Here is a 19,577-nt window from a genome sequence, read left to right as displayed (position 1 = left end):
CTTAAAAATACAAGGAAGGGCTTATGTGGGACTCAAGTGTGGAATGGGAAATCTGCTGCCTAAAAAACAGCCAAAAATGGGCTCAGCAGAGGTAGAATGGAATGGCTTTTACTGGGAAAAGATCCTTTCTTTGTCATTCCAGAGGGAAATGTCAATGCCACCATGGAAATATATACAGGAATTTGTAGCAAGGAATTATTTGGCAAATTGTATCCATCAATGGCCAGTGTTTGGGATAATGGCTGCAAAATGCCATTGGAAAAAGGGATGGGAGAGGCACCTGCGTGGTGGGAAATGCTGAGATCCAACCTGTTCTCCTGAAATAACGAGGAGAGTAAAGATCCTTCACTTCAAGGACCGGTGGGTGTCAGGAAGGGCAGATTTTCTCCATGGGAAGGGTGGTCAGGCGTTGGAAGGGGCTGCAGGTTTGGAGTGTCCATCCCTGGAGGTTTCCAAGGAATGCCTTGGAAGTGCTGTGGGCTGGGGACAAGGTGGGGATCAGGCATAGGCTGGACTGAATGACCATGGAGGGCTTTTCCAACCTCAGTGATTTTGGGATTCTGGGATTTCACTGTCCTGAGGATCTTGAGAGTCCTGCATGGTTTCTCCTCCTACCCCACCTCCAGCAGAAAGAGGGGGCACATCCACAGGGATAGAGGAGCTCATGGAGAGCCCTAATCCCACTCCTGATGTTCCCAGCCCAGTCTGGCTGTACAGCGAGGAATGGTGATTACTCTGAGCTGACATTTATCCGGAATTTTCTGGCTCACGAGCAGTAAATCAGCCATTGCTGAGAACATGACCCATCCTAGGAAGAGTGCTGGGAATCTGCTGGGGACTGAGGGAGAAAGAGAAGAAAATGATCAAATCCCACCCCTTTTTTTGGGAGGGTAACAGCACCAGCTGGGACCTGGGGTCACCCCAACATGACTTCAACAGCCCTTCCAGGTTCCCTGGGTCACAGGAGGTGGGAGCAGGAATCCCTCCCCATGCTGAGTCTTTATCAGCACTTAATTAAAACCTGACAAGAAGATTAACAGACAGAGGGCAGTTTTAATTAACTTAAAATCAAGTTCTATTTCCCAATTGGTCACAGGGCACAGCCACCTGCAGGTCCCACTGCAAAACCAAATCGAAATGGGGAGGTGGGAAGGGGAGAGGGAGGATCCGGACCTCTCCAGAACCTCCTGCTGCTCTGCCCTGCCCTTGCTCATCCTCCTGTCCCCCAGATTCCTAGGCAGGTATCCAGCTGCCAATGGCCACTGCACCCTCTGGCCTTGTTGGAGCAACTTAAAGATGATTTCTTTCCTTATTTGTTTGAGTTTAATTTATTGAAACTCTGTTCCTGAGGACTCACAAAGCCAAAACCAGTTCTGCCCTTTTTCCCTTGGGAAAAGGCCAGGACAATGTTCCAGAGTAGGGTCTTGGGTAGCTGGGGCTTAATGCTGGAAGTACACATTGTCCATCTATCTGTCTGTCCATCCATCCTTCTCCTGCTGCTGCTCAGGGATGGAGAAAGGGAAGGTGTCCATCAAAATCATCCCTGTCCCACTCGTCCTGCCTGTTCCAGAGCAAACAGCTGGAGCAGGAGGCTTCTCCCTAGGAGAGGCACATGGAAAGGGATTAGTCTGACATAAAACAGGTGAAGGGAAGCTAGGGAGAGAAAAGGCATGGGAATTGGGAATACTGCCCTCCCCTCCTTGCATCCACTGCTTTCACTTAACTGCCATGGGGTGATGTGCCCCAAATTTGGGAGATGCCAGGAGCCTGGACCATCCCCTGTCAGAGCTGCACCTTCAGCTGCCTCACCCCTGGATGATGATGGAGAGGGACCAGCTGGAAACACTCTGGGTGCCCTTTAGCTTCAGGTTCCTGCTGGATGGGGCAGCCTGGGGAGCTCACTGGGAATCCCTGCACACCCAGTGCAGGGGCACAGGGACCCTTGGGATGCCCACAGGAACTGCCCAAAGCACCACCCTGAACCTCCAATCCTCCCATCAGGAACAGCCCCCACGCACCAGCCCAGGGTCATTGTGAACTTTCTCCTCCCATTGTTTGTGCCGTGTCCCCCGCGTGCCTCTTCCCGCTGATTTCCTGACAACCTTGGGAGGAACAATGCAGCCACCGAGTATTTTTTCCTCTGGGTTTTTACAGTTGAGGAGGGATGAAGAATGAGGGTGTCCTGCTCCAGCTCCAGCTCCCAGCACAGCTCTGAACACTCAGAGCTGCCAGGTTCATCCACAGGGTTTATCCAGGTCTGCTGATTCCAATGGGAAGAGCAAGGCTTGTTTAGATTTCATCCACTTCTTTGGAGCATACTCCTTAGGAGCTGAGGACGAGATAGCTCAGCCCCAGTGGGATAATCTCATCCATGCTGCTGAGCTCTCCAAAGGCAGGCTCTGCTGGACAAACCCTTTGTCACCCCGTACCTTTATTTTTTTGCTGCCTTTGTATTTTGTGATGCTCTGAATTCAGCTGGATGTGATTTAACAACCTGCTGTAGTCCAATTTTCCAGGGAGAGGTTTGCTTGGGGAAGGAAGAGGAAATGTCCTCCCAGCATCCTTACAGATGAGGAGAGTTGGCCATCAGGAGCTGGATTGGATGAGCCTTGTGAGTCCCTTCCAGCTCAGGATACTCTGTAATAAAAAAGATGGGCCTGGATGGAGGAGCAGGGTGGGGAAGGAGCTTTCCAAGAGGCAGCTGATTCTTCCACCCCCTCCATGAGGCAGCTCCTCCAGAGCAAGGACTGAGGAAGCAGCGGCACCGATCCCAAAACTCCCTTCCCAGATGTTTTACTTCCTGGCAGGCAGCAAGGGGAAGTCAGGCAGCACCAGCCATCCTCCCCTTGACCTCCCTGCTGAAATTCCCAACAGAAGAGGAAAACTCCCCATCCAATGCTGAACTTTGGGACATAACCAGCCCCTTTTCCCTCCTCCTCCTCCACTTGAGAGCTCCCTGGCACAAGGCTGTGACTGACACAAGCCCTTGTCACCTCTACCCTATGCCCTAAATCCTTTCATCATCCTTGGGAACCTCCCATCCCCAGCCCATTGCCACAAGGAGCGGAAGGACGGGAGGCCACGGGAGATGGACAAGCATTTAAAATGTTTAATGGACAGAAACAGCCCATCCTGAGCAGGGGTCCCAACCTCTCGGAATATTTCAGAGGGAAAAGAGAGCCAGCCCCTCCTCCCCCACCTTGTTCCAGTCTGGTTTAGGGTTTAAAGGAGGCTCCCTATAGAGAGGAGCTTCAAAGCCTCTGCAGCCCCTCCCTCCGAGTGTCCTCCTGCTTCAGTCCCACCCTCCGCATTTCAGGGCCTTTCATCCTTCCTCTTCTTCGTCCTCATCATTAGGAGGTCCCTTCCCCCCTCCCGCCCACTCCCACCCTTGCTGGAGGCTGCCTTTGGTCAGGAGCCCAATGGGAACCAGCTGTCAGGCGGAGCTGGGATATCCTGGAGAAAACAGCTTGGAAATGCCTCCCCCCTGCTTCCCCCTCCATGGCAAAGACAAAACTCCTGCTGCAGAATGGCCCTGCAGATGGAAAAGGCATCCTGCAGGCCACCCTGCCCCTGACCCGCGTGGGTCCCCCGCTGGCGGGGTACCAGGAGCTCCTGACTCCCTTTGGAATCACCAGCCCATCCTGTTTGTCCTCCTCCTGCCAGCAGGACCCTCCTGACCCCGCAGCAGGAGCGCAGAGCCCTTGTGCCGGAGCATTCCGTGTTAATCCTCCTCTCTGGACTCCTCGCACCTCGCTCCAGCATTGTTCCTCTGAGATGTTCCTGCCCCTGCCGGCCTGGGGGTGGTTGTTGTTTAAACAGCAGCAGCCACACAAGCTGCTGCCTGTCCTGCCTTTCCAGGGTGGTCTGTAATTGCTTCCTGTCCTCTCCAGCAAATGCCTTCATTTGTTTGAGTCTCTGCCTAATCTCAGGACTGGGGGAGTTGGGAATGAGAGAACTTTGGTCCAGGCTCTGGGGTGTTTCCCTGAGCTGGGATGAGCTGAGCCAGTTTTGGATCTCCTGGTAAAGTCACAGTCCCACAGCCAGGAGAAAAGGCTGAACTTAAAATAACCCAGGCATGCCAAAGCCTGGCCTCAGCAAAGCTGGAGCCCTGGTTTAGGGCTGCGGTGAGACCATGGGTCTTGGATGTGGTGGCTGGAGCCCAGGTGTGCCCTGGTAGGAGCAGGACTGGAAAAAGCGATGGGGGAATGGGGGGAGAAATGAAATGTTATTCCTCAGACTTCAGAGCTCCGCTGTTCTTGGTTGTGTTATGGCCTGGGCTGTGGATTTTATCCAAGGCGGTTTGCACACATCCCGCTGTTTTCCCAGCGTGCTGATTCCTTGTCTCTGCTCTGGCCTCTGAGCTGCCATTATCCTGGAGCAGGAAAAGGGATGCTGGGGGCCAACCCTGAGCAAAGCTGAGCTGTTCAGCAGGCTCCAGACCAAACACTCCAACTTTGTGTTTTCCCCCTCGCTCCAAAAAGGAGAACTTTGGCTTTTTGTTGAAATGGGACATGCTGTGGATAATGGCCACTTCCAACAGCAGTTTCCTCATGGATAAATCAAAACTTTTAAAGTAAAATATTCCAGAAGGTGTTTCCATAAATAAGAAATATCTTCCAGCATTAACCTGCATGGTTTGTCTGGAAAAGGAAACTGGATGGGAATTTCCTGGGGTCTGGTTTGTGACTGAGGCAAGAGGACAGGGATGAGTGGGACAAGGTGCAGGAATAACCTGCCTTCCAACCCACACCCAACCCCAGACTGTGCCACCTCCCCCTCCGCTCCAGCTGTGCCAGCTGGGTCTCGGTGCCACATGGCACCAATCTGTGGCAAGTGTCCTTGCTGTCCAAAGGGTCACTGCTCTGTGCTGTCCCCCAGGAGAGACAGCCTGCAGTTAAAGCAGCCATGAAACCAAAGCCAGAGCAGGCCCATTCCATCCTCAGCTCCTGTAAATACTTCCCTGAATGGCTTTTCAAGCTGTTCCTGGCTCAGGAGCCTCTCACACACACGTTGCACGTCTCTGTGCCTGCTCCGAATGTGCAGGATGCGGAATGGCACGGATTGGGAATCTCTCGGCCTCCTGGCTCATTGGGACTGCCCTAACAGGATGTGTTAGGCCCTATTTTCATCCTTTAAATGAATGTATGGACACTCCAAAAGGGGATAAGCTTTTCACAACCCACACAGCCCCTGGCGGGAGCTCTTCCAAATGCTTCCAACACATCCCACAGGTGCTGTTCCAAACACTTCAAACACATCCCGTGGGTGCAGCTGCCTTGGGGATGCACTGGGGAGGGCCTTTCCCATGCCAGAGCCAGGACCAATTCCCTGGGCCAGCCTGGCTAGGCTTCACCTTTACAGGGCTGGATCCAGCTTGGAGGCACCTGTTTTACTCCTTCTGAGGCGCCCAGGGTGTGATGCTCACTCTGCTGCAGCATCTCCAACACAGCCTGAATCCCTCCTCTGCTTCCATCTCCAGCATCCCGCTCCAACAGCTCCAAGCCCTGCAGGCTCTCCTCCCTTTCCTGCCCTCCTCATGCTTCCAGCAGCTCAGGCCCCCTCCTGCAGAGCTCTGGGTCTGTCCCTTCACAAGGAACACTGACCAGCAAGGATGGCCCAGGCTCCATTTGGGCTGTTCCCAAAGATGCACAACCGAGAAACAAAGCAGGAGCCTCTGCTGGGTGTCTCCACCATGAGATCCTGGAACACAACATGTTCCCAGCTCTGTCCCAGCTCTGCTTCTGCTCAGTTTCCTGCTTTCTGGCACCAGGTAGCACCAATATCCTTTCCCTTTCCTCTTATCCGCACCCTCGCTCCTTCCCTGATTGCACTCAGCTTTTAATGGAGCTCTGTTCCTTTTCCTGGCCGCTCCTGCTTCCCTCGCAATCCCAGCTGTCAAGAGCTATCTGTTCCCAGAGAGACAACTCCATGCTGGGATGTGCAGAGCAGGGAGGAGCTTGGAGGAGAGCTCTCCAGCAGTGCAGTGCAGCTGGGCCGCTGGGACAATGGGAATGACCATGGGAATTCCTGCTGTCCTTGCCTGGATCACCTGGGTGTGACCTCAGCTCCGTGTTCCAGGCGCAGCCCAGTGCTCAGTGCCAGCCCTTCCCCTCACAGATGTCCCCATCCGCTGTGGCACTACCAGGACAATGCCCCTCAGGGGCAAAGGAAGGGGAAGCTGCAGCCCTGGATTGAGGGAAAAGGACAAAACATTCCTGACAGACAAGGACCATGCTGCTTTTCTTCTCGCTGTGGTTCTCTGGCTGCCAGGAATGCCGAGGGCTGGCTTGGAGCGTTATCGCAAAGGGCTCCAGCCCTTGGTGGTCAAGGAATTAACGTGGACTTTCTGAGCCAACAAAGAGCCAGAATCTGATGGGTACCAGAAAGAGATGGAGAGAAAAACAATCCTGGTTCTGATTACCTGGCTTCAAACCCGTGGCAATAAACCCAAATTTGGGAAGCAATTAGAAGGGAAGAAGAAGAGCAAGAAGAAAAGGAGGGGAATGAAAGAGTCGCTTGGCGGTCTCAAGGCAGCCTTTCAAGGATCAGCATCTGGATGAAAGCCAACATATCAGCTCTAATCTTTGGCTTTTTGTTGGACTTAACAAGGACTTTAAAATGAATCCAGTCGCAACTGACAGGCCCCATATGGATCCTAGTTTGAAATCTCCTTTCCAGCTCGGAATCAAATAAGCTGGGACAGCAGAGAGCTGGACAGGGGATTTCAAAGGGAAAACCAAAGGCAGGAGCACAGTCGTGACCTCCCACCCATGCATGGTGCCCACTCCCACCCAGGGCTGGGCATGAGGACATCGGGCTCCGTGTCAGCCCAGGGTCACCGCACACAAGTGGCTTTGTGGCTCCACAGAGGGGCTGTCTGTGACCATGACAATACGATGGGGACATTTCCCTTGATGCCACTCAGCTTCCCAGACTCGCTGTGGCTTCAATTCCATCTGAATCTGGAGCTTGCCTTCGTTTGCTGCCGTTTCTTTCAAACCTGGATACAAAAAGTGTACAGCTATTTGCCTTCACATCTGAAAAACAATTAAAAACCCCATCCTCGCCTGCTCGTGCTCCGAGGCTGGCGCGTCTCATCTCCCTAAGCTGCACCAGGATGCGAGAACAAAGGCATCTGACCTGTAGCCATGGCAACCCTCAAATTCTACACCTTTGCCTTTTGTACCAAGTTGCCCCTCCCTGCTCTGTGCACACACACGTCTGTGCACACTCCCCTTTCCTACACACACACACACACACACACACACACACACGTGTGAGGTGTAAAAATGCTGTTCCTGACTCTTCCAAGTGCTCCTGCCTTTGCCTCACACGCCAGGTGAATTCCCACTCCTCCCGCGGTGGCATTTGGCTCTCAGGTGTGGGGAGGGTTAACTAAAAATCCACTGCTGGCCACAAGGTAGCAGTTGGTTCAAGGGAGAAAAGCAAGTGTTGAGAGCCGAGGGAAGCAGGAGTGCCATGAGGGATTATTGGATAACACTTGGCATGCCAGGGCTGGGACAGCTGCCCTCTGCCTTCTCCCGGCCACTGCCACCATCCAAAGGGGCAGCCACCCCCTGAATCCATCTGCCAGAATGAGGGGGGAGAAATGGAACACCAACACATCCCTGAGGAAAGGAACACCAACAAACATCCAAATTAATGATTGTGATTGTTCCAAAGGGAAGTGATGGGTCATGGTTTTAGCACCTGGCTCCTGCTGTCACCACCTGGAGCAGCTCTGTTTGCACAGGGCTTGTCCTGTGCCAGCCCCGAGCACAGCTATGGGTTTGTGCCTTGGAAGGGGTCAGCTCTGGGTGTGGAGGGTGGCACAGAGAGCAGGAGAGAAAGGGAAGATCCCCCAAGAAGGCAGCAGCCCCAGGGTTTCCCCCAGTTTGAGGCTCAGCTGTGCCACAGCCAGGCACACAGAGAGGCCTCAGGGAGCAGCTGCTGGGCAGCCTCTTGTCCGCTTCAAAGGCTGCTTCCCAAGGGCTCATTCTTTGGGAAAGCCTGGCACCACCCACTGTGCCAGACCCAAAATGCTCTTGGAGGAGACTGAAATGTGCACAAAAACCATCCCTGGGTTTGTGGTGACTCTGCAGAAGAGGGGACGTGTCACCAGGGGCTGGAGCTCCTTCCAAGGGGCAGCTCCTGTCTCTGCTCTCTGTGACCAGGAACAGGACACAAGGAACACCTGGAGCTGTCAGGGAAGAGTTGGGTTGGATTTTAGGTAAAAGGTTCTTCCCCCAGAGGGTGTTTTGGCACTGAACAGGTTCCCAGGGAATGGGCACAGCCCCGAGGCTGCCAGAGCTCCAGGAGTGTTTGGACACCGCTCCTAGGGATGCCCAAGGTGGGATTGTTGGGGTGTCTATGCAGGGCCAGGGGCTGGATGAGTGGGTCCCTTCCAGCTCAGGAATTCCATGATTCCATGAAGTGCATCAGACAGCCCTATCTGGATCCCATCAGTGCCTTCTGCTCCAGGGCAGAAAGGACTGGGGGCTTTAAGCCACTTCTCTCTGCATGCACCACCACCATGGATCCCTGGGGAAAAGGGAAGGACTTCTGAAGCAGAACAGCTCAGCTCTGCTCCAGGCAGTGCCCAGACCTCCCTGGGATCAGCCTGGGACTCGGTACCACCCTTGGGCAGGGAGGGCACAGCCAGAGCTCTCTCCTCCCTCCTTTTAAACACTTCCAGTGGTGAGTGTGGCAATGAAAGCCGGGCTGGGCTGTGGTTACAGACGGGGGCTGATGCAGCGCAGCCCCTCCCGCAGACATGGAAGGGTTGCTGCTCATTCCCTGCAGCAGGAGTCCCCTGGGCACGGGAGAGCCTCCAGCTCATTGACATCAGCTCAAAGACGCCCCTGCCTTCCATGGCCTCGCTCCGGGACCCCTTTTCCCCGGGAGAAGCCGCGTACTGGGAAAGCAAGGCAGGACCTAAAGGTTGGATAGACTTGGTGCTCTGCAGCGCAGAGCCATGGCCATGGAGACTGCATTCCCCAGCATTCCCACTCCATCCCGGCCAGGACCAGGAACCTGGAATGCTGCATCCATCCCTGGAGAGGGCTGATCTTTGATGCTCTTCCAGAGAAATGGGAATGTCTGAAATCCTCAGCAGCGCGTTCACTGCTCATTGCCAGGCCAGGTTTTCCCCAGACCGGCCAGACTCCCAGGGCAAAGATGGAATGGCTGGGAAGCAGGACGGCTGTTCCTGACAACCTCCACTTTCCCTGTGCCTCAGTTTCCCTGATAGAGAAGGACATCCCTGCAGGGAGATGGGATATCCCATTTCTGTACTGACAAGACACCCTGGTCTGCTGGGGGCGTCCATCCCAAACCAGTCTGGGACTGTGGGATTCTGTGGAAAGCTCCCATTAGGATCTTACTGGGACCCCCATAGCTCGTGGTATGGATTTACTGGAGGCACAGTGTGACTCGGCAGAGGGCCCTGGATGGACAGACACAGCTCCCAAGCCAAACTCCAGGGATTGCCTGACCCTCTGGCATGAGCCCACTCCAATCCCCACAGCAGGGCCATCCACAAGTATTCCTGCTGTTCCTATTCTCATCCTTTCCTAGGAAGCTTTTCCCTCCGTGGCCAAGCAGAATCTAAGCACTCTGTGTGAGTTTAGACTGAAATGGTGCCTGCATTCCCTGGGCTGATTCCCCACTCCTTAACTTATCCACCCAGGAATGGCTGAGGACAATTCCACCCCCCAGGCTCTCCTGACTTGCACCTCCAGGGCACTGAAGGCACCCCTGAACTTTCCTTCAGGATTTTATATCTCAAAAGATGCTTGAGGGATTCGGGCCTGCAGTTCAAATTCCTTGGCCTCCGGAATCAAAGCTTCCAAGCTGTTTGACACATGGGATGAAAGGGGAAGTTGGGAACACAAAATAAAAGGCCCAGCACACCCTAGTTGTTCTCCTCAGCTGAGAAGCTTTGGGCACGCCAGGAGAACAGAGGAGCTGTCTTCTCCCTGCCCTCTGCTCCATGACCCGGATTCCTCCACCCCTCCAGCCTCCTCCTCTCCATAGGGAGCAGGTCCGGAGCGAGGAGCATTCCAAACACCCCGCTGGTGCCATGTTTATCCAGCGTGTCCTCCTCACTGAGCTGCTCCAAACCAGCCCCAGAAAGAAAAAAAAAAGAAAAAGGGAAAAACAAAGAGAGGGAAGAAATGAACAGCTTGGGCTTTTTTGGCCAGAAAACAGCATTTCTTGTTTGTTTTTCTAGCAAAAAATAAAAAAATCCTGCCAGAGATTCCCGAGTTTTCAGAGTTAAAGGTGTACCTTGAACTAAAGACAGGGAACTGGATATTTGGTTTATTCCTTTCTAATTAAATAAGACCCCCAAGGCCTTTGAGTTCTTGGTGGGAATAATCCTTTCTTTATCACTGCTCCAGGTCAGAAAAGGAGCAGGATCCATATGCTCAAGTTCCAAAATCCAGGAGCAAACAACAGAGATGTTCATTTATGGACCCTGAAGTTGTGCTGCGAGGCCTGAGCTTGGCCTCTCTTGGCTGTTGTCCTCCTTTGAAATCCCAGTCCCTGGAGGATGCTGGAAGTTGCTACTCCCAGTGCTCCAAAGGCATCTCCAAAGGCAGCACCAGGCACAGCGAGAGCCGTCTCCTCAGACACTTCAACAAGCTGGGATAGCACATGGATTGCTGGAGCCCTTCTGGGTGTGAAACAGCCACAGCTTTCCAGGAAGCACAGGCAAACTGCTGCTGTGCCAACAAACCCATGGACAACATCCACGGCTCCCAGCATTCACCATTGTTGGGGACTCAGAAGGATTTTTTTCCCTGAAGAAAATCCCTCAGACCACCATTAGTTCTATCATCAGCCTCTTATGATTCCCTCATTTAGGGCCCAAATCACTCCAAACACAAGAGATGGAGGTGCCACTTTTTGCTTATGGGAGTTTCGAGCTTCCGAGCAACATTCCAAGCCAAATTCCCACACCACGTTGCCAAAAATACTTTGGAGTGTGTCTCACTGATGTGAAACATTTCTCTGGATTGTTTCCTCCCAACATCTCCATTTTTTGTTGCCAAATGAGGAAGGAACAGAGTCCAGAGAGCCTCATTTCCTCCCCGGGGTTGGAGAGGGGCCACTCTCCAGGAAACACAGCTCGGGTTTATCCATGGGGCAGGAGGAGGATCATCCACACCCTAAGAACATTCACCATGGCCGAGACCAAGAGAAGCTGCTCCTGAGGTACCATGGGAACAGCTGGAGCTGTGTGGGGACAGGTTTAGGTTGGATTTTAAGGATGGAAAAGGTTCTTCCCCCAGAGGGTGTCAGTCACTGACCAGGCTCCGAGGGAATGGGCACAGCCCCGAGGCTGCCAGAGCTCCAGGCATTTGGACCACTCTTCCAGGCACAATGTGGGATTGTTGGGGTGGCTGTGCAGGGCCAGGGGCTGGACTGGATGATCCTGTGGGTGCCTTGCAGCTCAGGAGATTCCACAGCTCTGTGACCCCATGGACCCTGCTGGGGTGGTTCCAGAGAGCGTCACAGTCCGAAGGCTAGCGCCGTGCGTCCGCTCCTCCCTCGCCTTTCCCAGGCAGTGAACCAGACAGCTGTCCCAGTCATTTACCCTGGAATCATCTGCTTCTTTCTCTCCCAGTTCTCAGTCAGGCACAACAAGGGTTAATAAATTGCAAGGTGTGGAGAAGCAGGGCAGGAGGGAGTACCCTGCTCCTGTCACCCTGTGAGGGACAGGAATGATTCCTGATTCCCGGGATGATCCTGGCTGGAAGTGCAGGTCAGTGCTTTCCCCTGCAGATCCGGGGGTGTGAATGCAGGTGCCAAGCTGGATTATGTTGTTAAGCAAAGTGCTGGGAGAGCCAGATGGAGCCAGCCAAGGAGTGGGAAGATGTTAGGGAAGCTTCTCCCAGCTGTCCCCAGTCCAGCATTCCCAACCCTTGACACACCCTCTCCACATCTGATCCTCAGCATCCACAAAGTTCTGTTCACCTTTCCCTGGGCCAGAGCAGCTCTTTCCCATTTTCTGGCCTGGCTGTGTCCCTGGAATGTGTTTCTGTGTCTCCTGTCATCCTGCAGCCCCTTCCCAGTCTGCCCATTGGAGCTTTTACAGGGACAGTGTGAAAGACCTGCAGGACCTGCATGAAAACCAAGCTCCCGTCCAATGTCACCCACTTTTCCACCCAGTTTTACACAGGATTTTTCCCATTGCCTGTGTGTTAAAATACCTTTTTCCAGAAAATTTCTGGGTCCATTAATTCCAGAGGCAGGATACCAACCAGTGGGATGAACAACTTCATCCCTGGAGGCTCCATTTGGATTCGCTTTGCCTTGGCAGAGGAAGACCAACCTCATCTGCCCCCTATTACCCACACCAAAACTATGTGTGAGCTTTTCTTCACTTTATAGGAGCCAAACAGCTTGGAAAGGGATTTGGAGTTTTATTCATTCACAATATTCCCCCTTCATAATTATCCATAGAATTGCACCACACCAGGCCTTAAACTGATGTTTCATTTCTCTTCCAACGGACCTGTAGCACATCTCTGAAATGCAAATCCCTGCTCCTGGACTGAAGTTTGGCTGTCCAGTGCCTCCCTTCATCCCCTTGGATCTGAAGTTTTCTTGCTGCTGCTGAATCCACCACAATTCCCTGAGAGGGAACTGCTGCTTCCCCTTTTTCCTCGCTGGTGTTTGGGGCTGGGAACAAGCCTCCCGTTTATTGTAAGCACAATATCCTGGCATATAAGGGGAATGTGGATGTCTGAGCAAGATCAGAGCTCTCTCCTACGGTATCCTGGCATCAGAAACATTCCCAGGACCACTGAGCAATGACAGGAGCAGCAGGAACACTGCTGGTCCTTCTCCATCAGGGAAGGCACCTCCAAAAGAATGTAATTTATCCAGGCTGAGCATTCCTCTGGAAATGGGGCAATGTAGGTGGTAGCAGTCACCCCCGAGGTTCAGGTGTCACTCCAGCCTCTGGAATGTGCCAAGGAATGGGATGAATCCAGCATACATCAGCCTTGGTGTCTTTACAAAGTCCTGCACTTCCTTGGATGTTTGACCCTGCTCCACATCCTCCCTTCCCACAAGGACATTGAGCAGGTCCAAGGGACGTGGAGGACCCCCAATCATCCTCTTTGGCAGTGAGAGCTGGCAGTGGGTGACAATGGTAGGGTTGCTAGAGTTAAAAAAACACATTTGTTCTCCCTCCCTGAGCAGGATTGTCAGGGGAAGCAGGAAAGTCCGGAAAATCAACTGAGAAAAACCCGTTAAAAGCAAGATTTGCCAAATAAGTGAGCGCATCCAGTGGCCTGGAAAATGAGCCGGCGAGTGATGGAAGAGCCCTTTCCCAGTTCTGCACACTCAAGGAAACATTTAATACATCTGGAAGGAAAAATCTGCCTTGGCTCCTGCTGCCGGCGTAAATATTTGTGTTCGCAAGTGTTGGCAAATATTTGAGCCATCGATGTTGTTTAACCAAGAGCTTTGTCTCGCAGAGTCCCTCTCCCTGCTCGGGCTCCCTTGGAATCAGCGAGTGGAATCCTCCTGGTGTTTATGAAGGATGGGATCAGATCCTTTCCCTTTGTGAATTAAAGACCGGGCAGGAGCTTATGGAGGTGACCAACAAAGGGCGTCTTAAGTGCTGACAAAGGTCATGCCCCACATCCGATTGCTCTTGGCACAGATTCCTTTGGGAGATGGGGAGCTGAGCCTGAATTTGCAGGCACAGAGCCGTGCTGAAGGATTTTCTTGCCTCTACAGTACTTCCTAAGCTTTTATTTGCCATATTCCATGGAAAGGGACAGAGGAAAGACAATTTGCCTTCTGCCACACCGTGGTTTTTCAGTCGGATTGGGAAGACTTGGTGCCCCTCTGTAAAAAACTCCTGGACAAGAGTTTGATGCCTGGACAGCTTCCGAGGGAAGAGGAGCGAAGTGCAAGGACAGAAGGAATTGGTAACTTGGGAATGGAGAAGAGGGCCCTTGGCCTCTGGAGCAGGACTGTGGCCACATCTTGGATCTTCCCAGCTCTGGGCATGGAATTGGATGTGTCCCATGTGTGGTTTTCACCTTCCTTCAAGGACAAGCTGTGGACCTGCCATTCCTGGAAATGTCCAAGGCCGGGTTGCACAGGGTTTGGGAAACCTGGGACAGTGGAAGGCGGTTCTGCCCACAGCAGGGGTGGGACTGGATGGGATTTAAGGTCTCTTCCAACCAAAACCATTCTGGGAATCCCTGCTTATGCTCCATAAACACTCCTTGCTAACTCATACATGGACTTGCTAACATTGCCCTGAAGCTGATGGAGAGAATTCCCAGCTGTAATCCCAGCTCAGTGGTGGATGGCAACATCTAAATCCATGGCAGCTGTTTCTACAGTGACTCTGTGACTTGGCTCTGGGACCTGTCCCCCCTGTACCCACTGTCAGTGACAGCATCGCTGAGAAATTGTCCTGCTGACAAACGATTAGCAAGAAAGTCCTAAAAATTGCCAGAGCAGTTTCTTGAGGAGCTTGAGGGGTGCCTTCAAATGCCTTCAAAGCCTTTTGTGCTTCAGCCTGGGTCTAGAGAACACACTAGAGATGTTGAACTGGAAAAAAGAATTGCAAACATATCCTGACAGAGCCAAAAAAAATTCCCATTTCAGACAGATGAGAGCCAGCATGGGGGAATCCCAGAGGAGTGTGAACAGCCCTGAAACCACCTCAGCCTCACCCATGCAGGTGAGGACCACAGCAAGGGTGACTTTAAGGGACGAGGGTGACTTTAAAGGATGAGGACCACATTTGGATTTTTCAGGAGTAGAGAGCAATACAGGAGAGCACTCCAGGCTCTTCCAGCTGTTTATTCAGTGGGAGATGTTCCAGCAAAAAGACCTCACCTGCACTTCTGGGCTCTCACCTGAAGCAGCTCTGTGCCAGGTAGGGCAGCAGCGCCAGCACAGGAGCTGCTGTCCCCTGCCCTGGCTGGCAGCTCCCTCCCAGTGGCTGCATTAACCTCTGAATAAACAAACCTATGGAAAGGCCTTTCCTAACCCAGCCGAGTCCAAACACAGCCCACATTCCTCTGATTGTAAACCCCAGTGCAGGACACACTCCTGGGAATGAGCTCGCTGTGTTTTCCCTTTGATTCCAACCTCTTGGGAAGATTAAACAGTGTCATCAGCAGGTTAATGCGGAGTGACCTCAGCGGCTCCAAACATTATTGCCTTGCAAATAACACTGACATTTCCGTATTCCTGCCTTGCCCAAGGGTACAGCAGCCACGTTCCAGGTGCTGCACCGGGAGCGTGCTGGAAGGACGGAGTGCAGGGAAGGGAAAGGGCTGGGATTCAGCGCTAAGGGCTGGGAGAAGGTGGGAAGCTCCCGAAGGAAGCAGCCCCAGCCCTCAGTCAGCAGGGAGCTAAAATCCATCCTCCCTGTGCCAGGCTCCAGGGAACAGACGTCTCCCTTGCCTCCTGCTCAGGCTCCTGTGAAAGAGCAGCAGGATCCCAGCTCCTTTCCTGGGCCAGGTCTGGAGGATGAGTCTCTCACCTCAGAGTTTTGTGTCCCAGCTCACAGCTGAGTGGCCTGAAAGGGGCTGTGTGTGCCTGGCTGGAATGTGATGTGGACAGGGAAGCACAGAGGTATGATGGAGTGATGGAGAGGGGAGGCACAGGGATGAGAAGCAGCAGGGAAAGCTCAGGGCAGCACTGCAGGGACAGTCAGTGTCTGTGCTACGCCTGCTCCATGTTCTCTTATCACCGCAGCAGCACCAGCCCTTTCAGGCTGAGGAAAACCAGGCTGAACCCCAAATCCTCATCCAGTTTTCCCTGTAGGTGGGCAGACCCTTCCCCACAGCCCTCCACCCCTGTTTCCCAAAGCCTGTCTCCCTGTGTTGATGAACTTATCTCTCACAGATTTTTCTCTGGTTCTGCAGTAAAGTTCTCCATGACCTAAACCCTCATCCTCCCATGGGCTGCTCTCCCTCACTCCTCCCATGCCATGCCCAGAGGCCTGGCTGGATCCTGGCAGAGCTCCTGCATTCCTGGGAGCCCAGTGGGCCACCAGTGCCTGGGCTGGGCAGGACAAAGCTGCAGGACCCCCTTTGCTGGTGCCAAACCCAGCCCAGGGCAGCGGCTCTGGCAGAGCTCCCACTGCTCATCCCTAGGCATTGACAGGGATAAATGTTTCCAGCTTCCAATTCTCCTTCCTGGTCAGAACACCAGCACTTTTTTTGTGTCCCCAGGGGGGTTTTATTGCCCTTTCAGGATGCTGTGAGATGGTCCAGCATCCCACCATGGGTCCAGTCGTTCTCTGACAAATCCCCAGGGATATTCCTGCTCGGGAGCACCCTGGGCTGAGTTCTGCCACCCCTGTGTCACCTCTGCCAGCCCTGAGGGGGGGCCACACCAGCACGGCCTCCCAGGGGCATAGAGAGTCCCCAGACCTGCTGGAGAGGTGACACCCTCCAGCCACATTCTTGTGTGTCTGGGACAGTCCCTCGTCCCCCTCCTGCCCATCCTGGGATGGGGACAGGACAGTGCTGGAGCTCCTGAGCAGGAACCCAAAGACAGAGAACTGAATTCCAGCTCTTCCCTCAGCCCATAAATCCTGCAGTGCTCTGACTTTTCTAGGAATGATGCCTCAGGGAGGGTCTGTGTGGTCCAGAAAAAGAAAAGCAACTCAAACCATGCTTGAAACGCCCAAAGTCTGCTCACCAGCCTCCCCAGCATCCCACAGGCCCTGATCCCAGTGGTTTGAGGGCTCAGTTCACTGGGATCTGGGACAGGAGCTGGGAGAGATGCTCCCTGCTTGGAGAAAGGGTTCACAGGGGTTGCTCAGGCCTGGCATCAACTGGGACATGTGTTCCCAAATCTGGTTGTGATCTCCCTGTGGTGCAGGAGCCCTGTGACAATCACAGGTACTGCCAAAGCTGGGAAGGGACTCTTGGGAAGGGTCCTGGCTGCCTGGCATCCTGCAGAGTCCCAGAATCATCAAAGCTGGAAGAGACCCTCAGCATCATCAAGTCCAACCACCAGCCCAGCCCCACAGCCAGCACTAAATGCTGGCCCAAGGGCCCCATCCAGTCACCTCTTGATCACTTCCAGAGACAGTGACTCCACCACCTCCCTGGGCAACCTATTCCAAGGCCTGACCACTCTTCCAGTGAAAACATTTTTCCTAATGTCCAATCTGAAGCTCCCCTGTGCAACTTGAAGCTGTTTTCCTTTCTCACCTGGGACACGGCAGAAGCAATTGACCCCCACCTTGCTGCAATTCCCTTCCAGGGGGAGTTCCCTCTTCCAGTGTGGAGAGCACTGATGTCCTCCTGGAACTGTGAGGTTCCCCCTGAGCTCCAGGCCTGGCTGGGACCCCAGAGCCAGGTGAATTTGCCTTGTTGTAGGTGTGAGATCACAGAGAAGGAGAACGTGGGGAGAGGAGCCTTCTCCTGAGCATCCCAAACACGGCAAGGTTTCTGCAGGAGACAAGGGAGAGTTGGAGCTGTTTGGGCTGGGAGGAGGCTCTGCATCCAGGAAACACCCCCCGTGGGAGATGAGGGAGACCTGGCCACTCACAGCCCTGGCTCGCCAGGAATCCAGGCTTCCATCCGGCCAAGGCTGTGGCAGAAGTGTCTCTCCCATCGCCAGCAGGTCACCACCCCCTCCCCTGCATCTCCCTCCTGCTCTGCTCCCCCCTGGAACCAGCTGACTTTTTTCACAACCAGGAAACAATCAAACAACCTCTTGAGCTGCTCCTCCTCCTGCCAGCACCGCCATCTCCCCGAGCAAGGGATGCTGTCAGTATTCCCAAGGCCTGATGCTGTTCCGTGCTGTTATTCCAGCCTCCCGGTGGGGAAAACCCTCCGGGCTGCAAATACCTGCGTTTGGTTAAGTAAATAATCACAGACGATAAAACATCCACCGGCTGGTGGGGAGGAGGAGGGGGAGCAGGAATTGGGGGCTGGAGATGCGGCCTCAGGGTGGATGCGGTGCTGGCAGTCCCAGTGCGCTCCAGTAGGTAACTGGGAATGCTGGCACCGCTGGAGAGGAATTAATGAAAAGCTTTTAGGGGGCTCTGTGGGGGGAGCGTTCCATTTGCCTGTTTAAAGGAGATTCAGACAGAGCAGAGCTGGGAAATGCATCCAGCACAACTCACCCGGCCTCCTTTGGGAAAGGCTTGGAGTCTGCCCAGCTGGGCTCCCAGGGGGGAGAGGAAGAGGAAGGTGGGTGATCCCAGTGGATGGAGAGCTGTTCCTAAAGCTCTGGGGGGTTTTCTGTGTCTCTCTGGGTGCTGGGACCTTCAGAAACGCTGTGAAGGGAGCAGGGCTCTTGTGGGACTCCACTCTGCCCCTTTTCCAGGGCCACTGAGGAAGTTTCTGCTGGAGCCAGGCCCTGATCCCGAGTGTCCTGGCTTGCTGCCTGCTCTAGCCATGAGTCCATGGTGCTGCTGTACAAAGAGCTCTCCAGCTTTTTATAGCTCACCTGTTTGGGAGACTTCACACGTTCAGAACCGCGGCTTAAAAACCTGCAGAGAGAAGGGAGGAAGGGAAAAGGGGAAAGAGGAGTTCAGCCAGGAGTGAAGTACTCAGGAGGTGTTGGAGCCTTGGGCTGGGCCTCATCAAGGTTATCCAGGTCCATCCCAGACTATGGAAAGGCAGCTGGGGGGTTTGCCCTTGCCGGGATCACGGGGAGGGAGGTGTGGGGTTACCTGTGGGAGTCTTGGGAAGGCCGGGAGGAGTGGAGTGGGGTCAGGAAATGCTCGTGCCAGGCACAGGTGGGCCTGACGGACAGCTTAGAGCTGCGCCTCGGATTGTGAGCTGGAGGTGGAAGCAGGGCTGAGAGGCTCCTGGAGTCATTTCTCAGTCATTTATTCATCTGTAATTGCCTGTCTGCCTGTCTCGGAGCTAATGACTGGCTGGGAAGATTTGCAGTTGGGTTTGCAGGAGGTAATTACATCCCAATCTCGCTGGATGACTGTGCCTCCAATGAAGATAAACTCGCTGGAGTGGGGCTGCACATGGCAGGGATCAGTTGTATTCCAGAGCCCAGGCATGGCAGGGCAGATAAGGAATGTTTGCACTGCTATTCTTTATCTGCTGACCTATTAAAAGCTTTTCTGTCTGAAGGGAGTGAGGAGCCACCAAGGGGGTTAATCCCACAGCTCCTCACTCCTGATGGATGCGATTCCTGCCTCCTGGTGAGACTTGATCACTGGCTTGGGGTTCTGTGGGTGCAGCTCCTTTTTTAGGCAGGGCTGGGTTGGTTTTTGAGCTGCCTCGAGCTGAGCTCCAGGTCAGACTGCAGTGAGAGATTACACAGCCAGGGAAAATCCAGCTTGATTCCCAGGCCTGGGAACAAAGCCCTGTCCTGGTGGGGCAGGGAAGGGGCTGCAGCAGCAGGACATGGATAGGTACAAGGCTGATGTTTGGATAAACCCTCTTTCCTGTTCAGGAGGCCTCTGCTTATTCCGGCACTGCACGAGAACACACAAGTTTCTCTCTGATCCTGTCCCCTAGGTAAAGAAAGCATCACTTGAGTGCATCGTTTGTCACCAGCTTTGTCACCTGAGGACACTTGTGGAACGCTGGATGGCCTCGTGCAGC

The 19,577-nt window shown here is 53.8% G+C and overlaps 1 long non-coding RNA gene across 1 annotated transcript; it reads right to left on the bottom strand.

Annotated features, from left to right (window-relative positions):
* Nucleotides 1–1,317: 1,317 nt before the first annotated feature.
* Nucleotides 1,318–3,325, bottom strand: LOC148183059 (uncharacterized). The gene is made up of 3 exons (XR_015773879.1): nt 3,200–3,325; nt 2,019–2,637; nt 1,318–1,599 (listed from the first exon to the last, which is right to left on the bottom strand). It is a non-coding gene; the product is annotated as an uncharacterized LOC148183059 (long non-coding RNA).
* Between the last annotated feature and the right edge of the window lie 16,252 nt (nt 3,326–19,577).

This window comes from Pseudopodoces humilis, chromosome 15, assembly GCF_049639895.1.
Source record: "Pseudopodoces humilis isolate 2021_Gansu_Grassland_sample_001 chromosome 15, ASM4963989v1, whole genome shotgun sequence".
NCBI lineage: Eukaryota > Metazoa > Chordata > Aves > Passeriformes > Paridae > Pseudopodoces > Pseudopodoces humilis.
The sequence above is the reverse complement of the archived record's forward strand: the minus strand, read 5'-3'. Positions and strand labels throughout refer to the sequence as shown.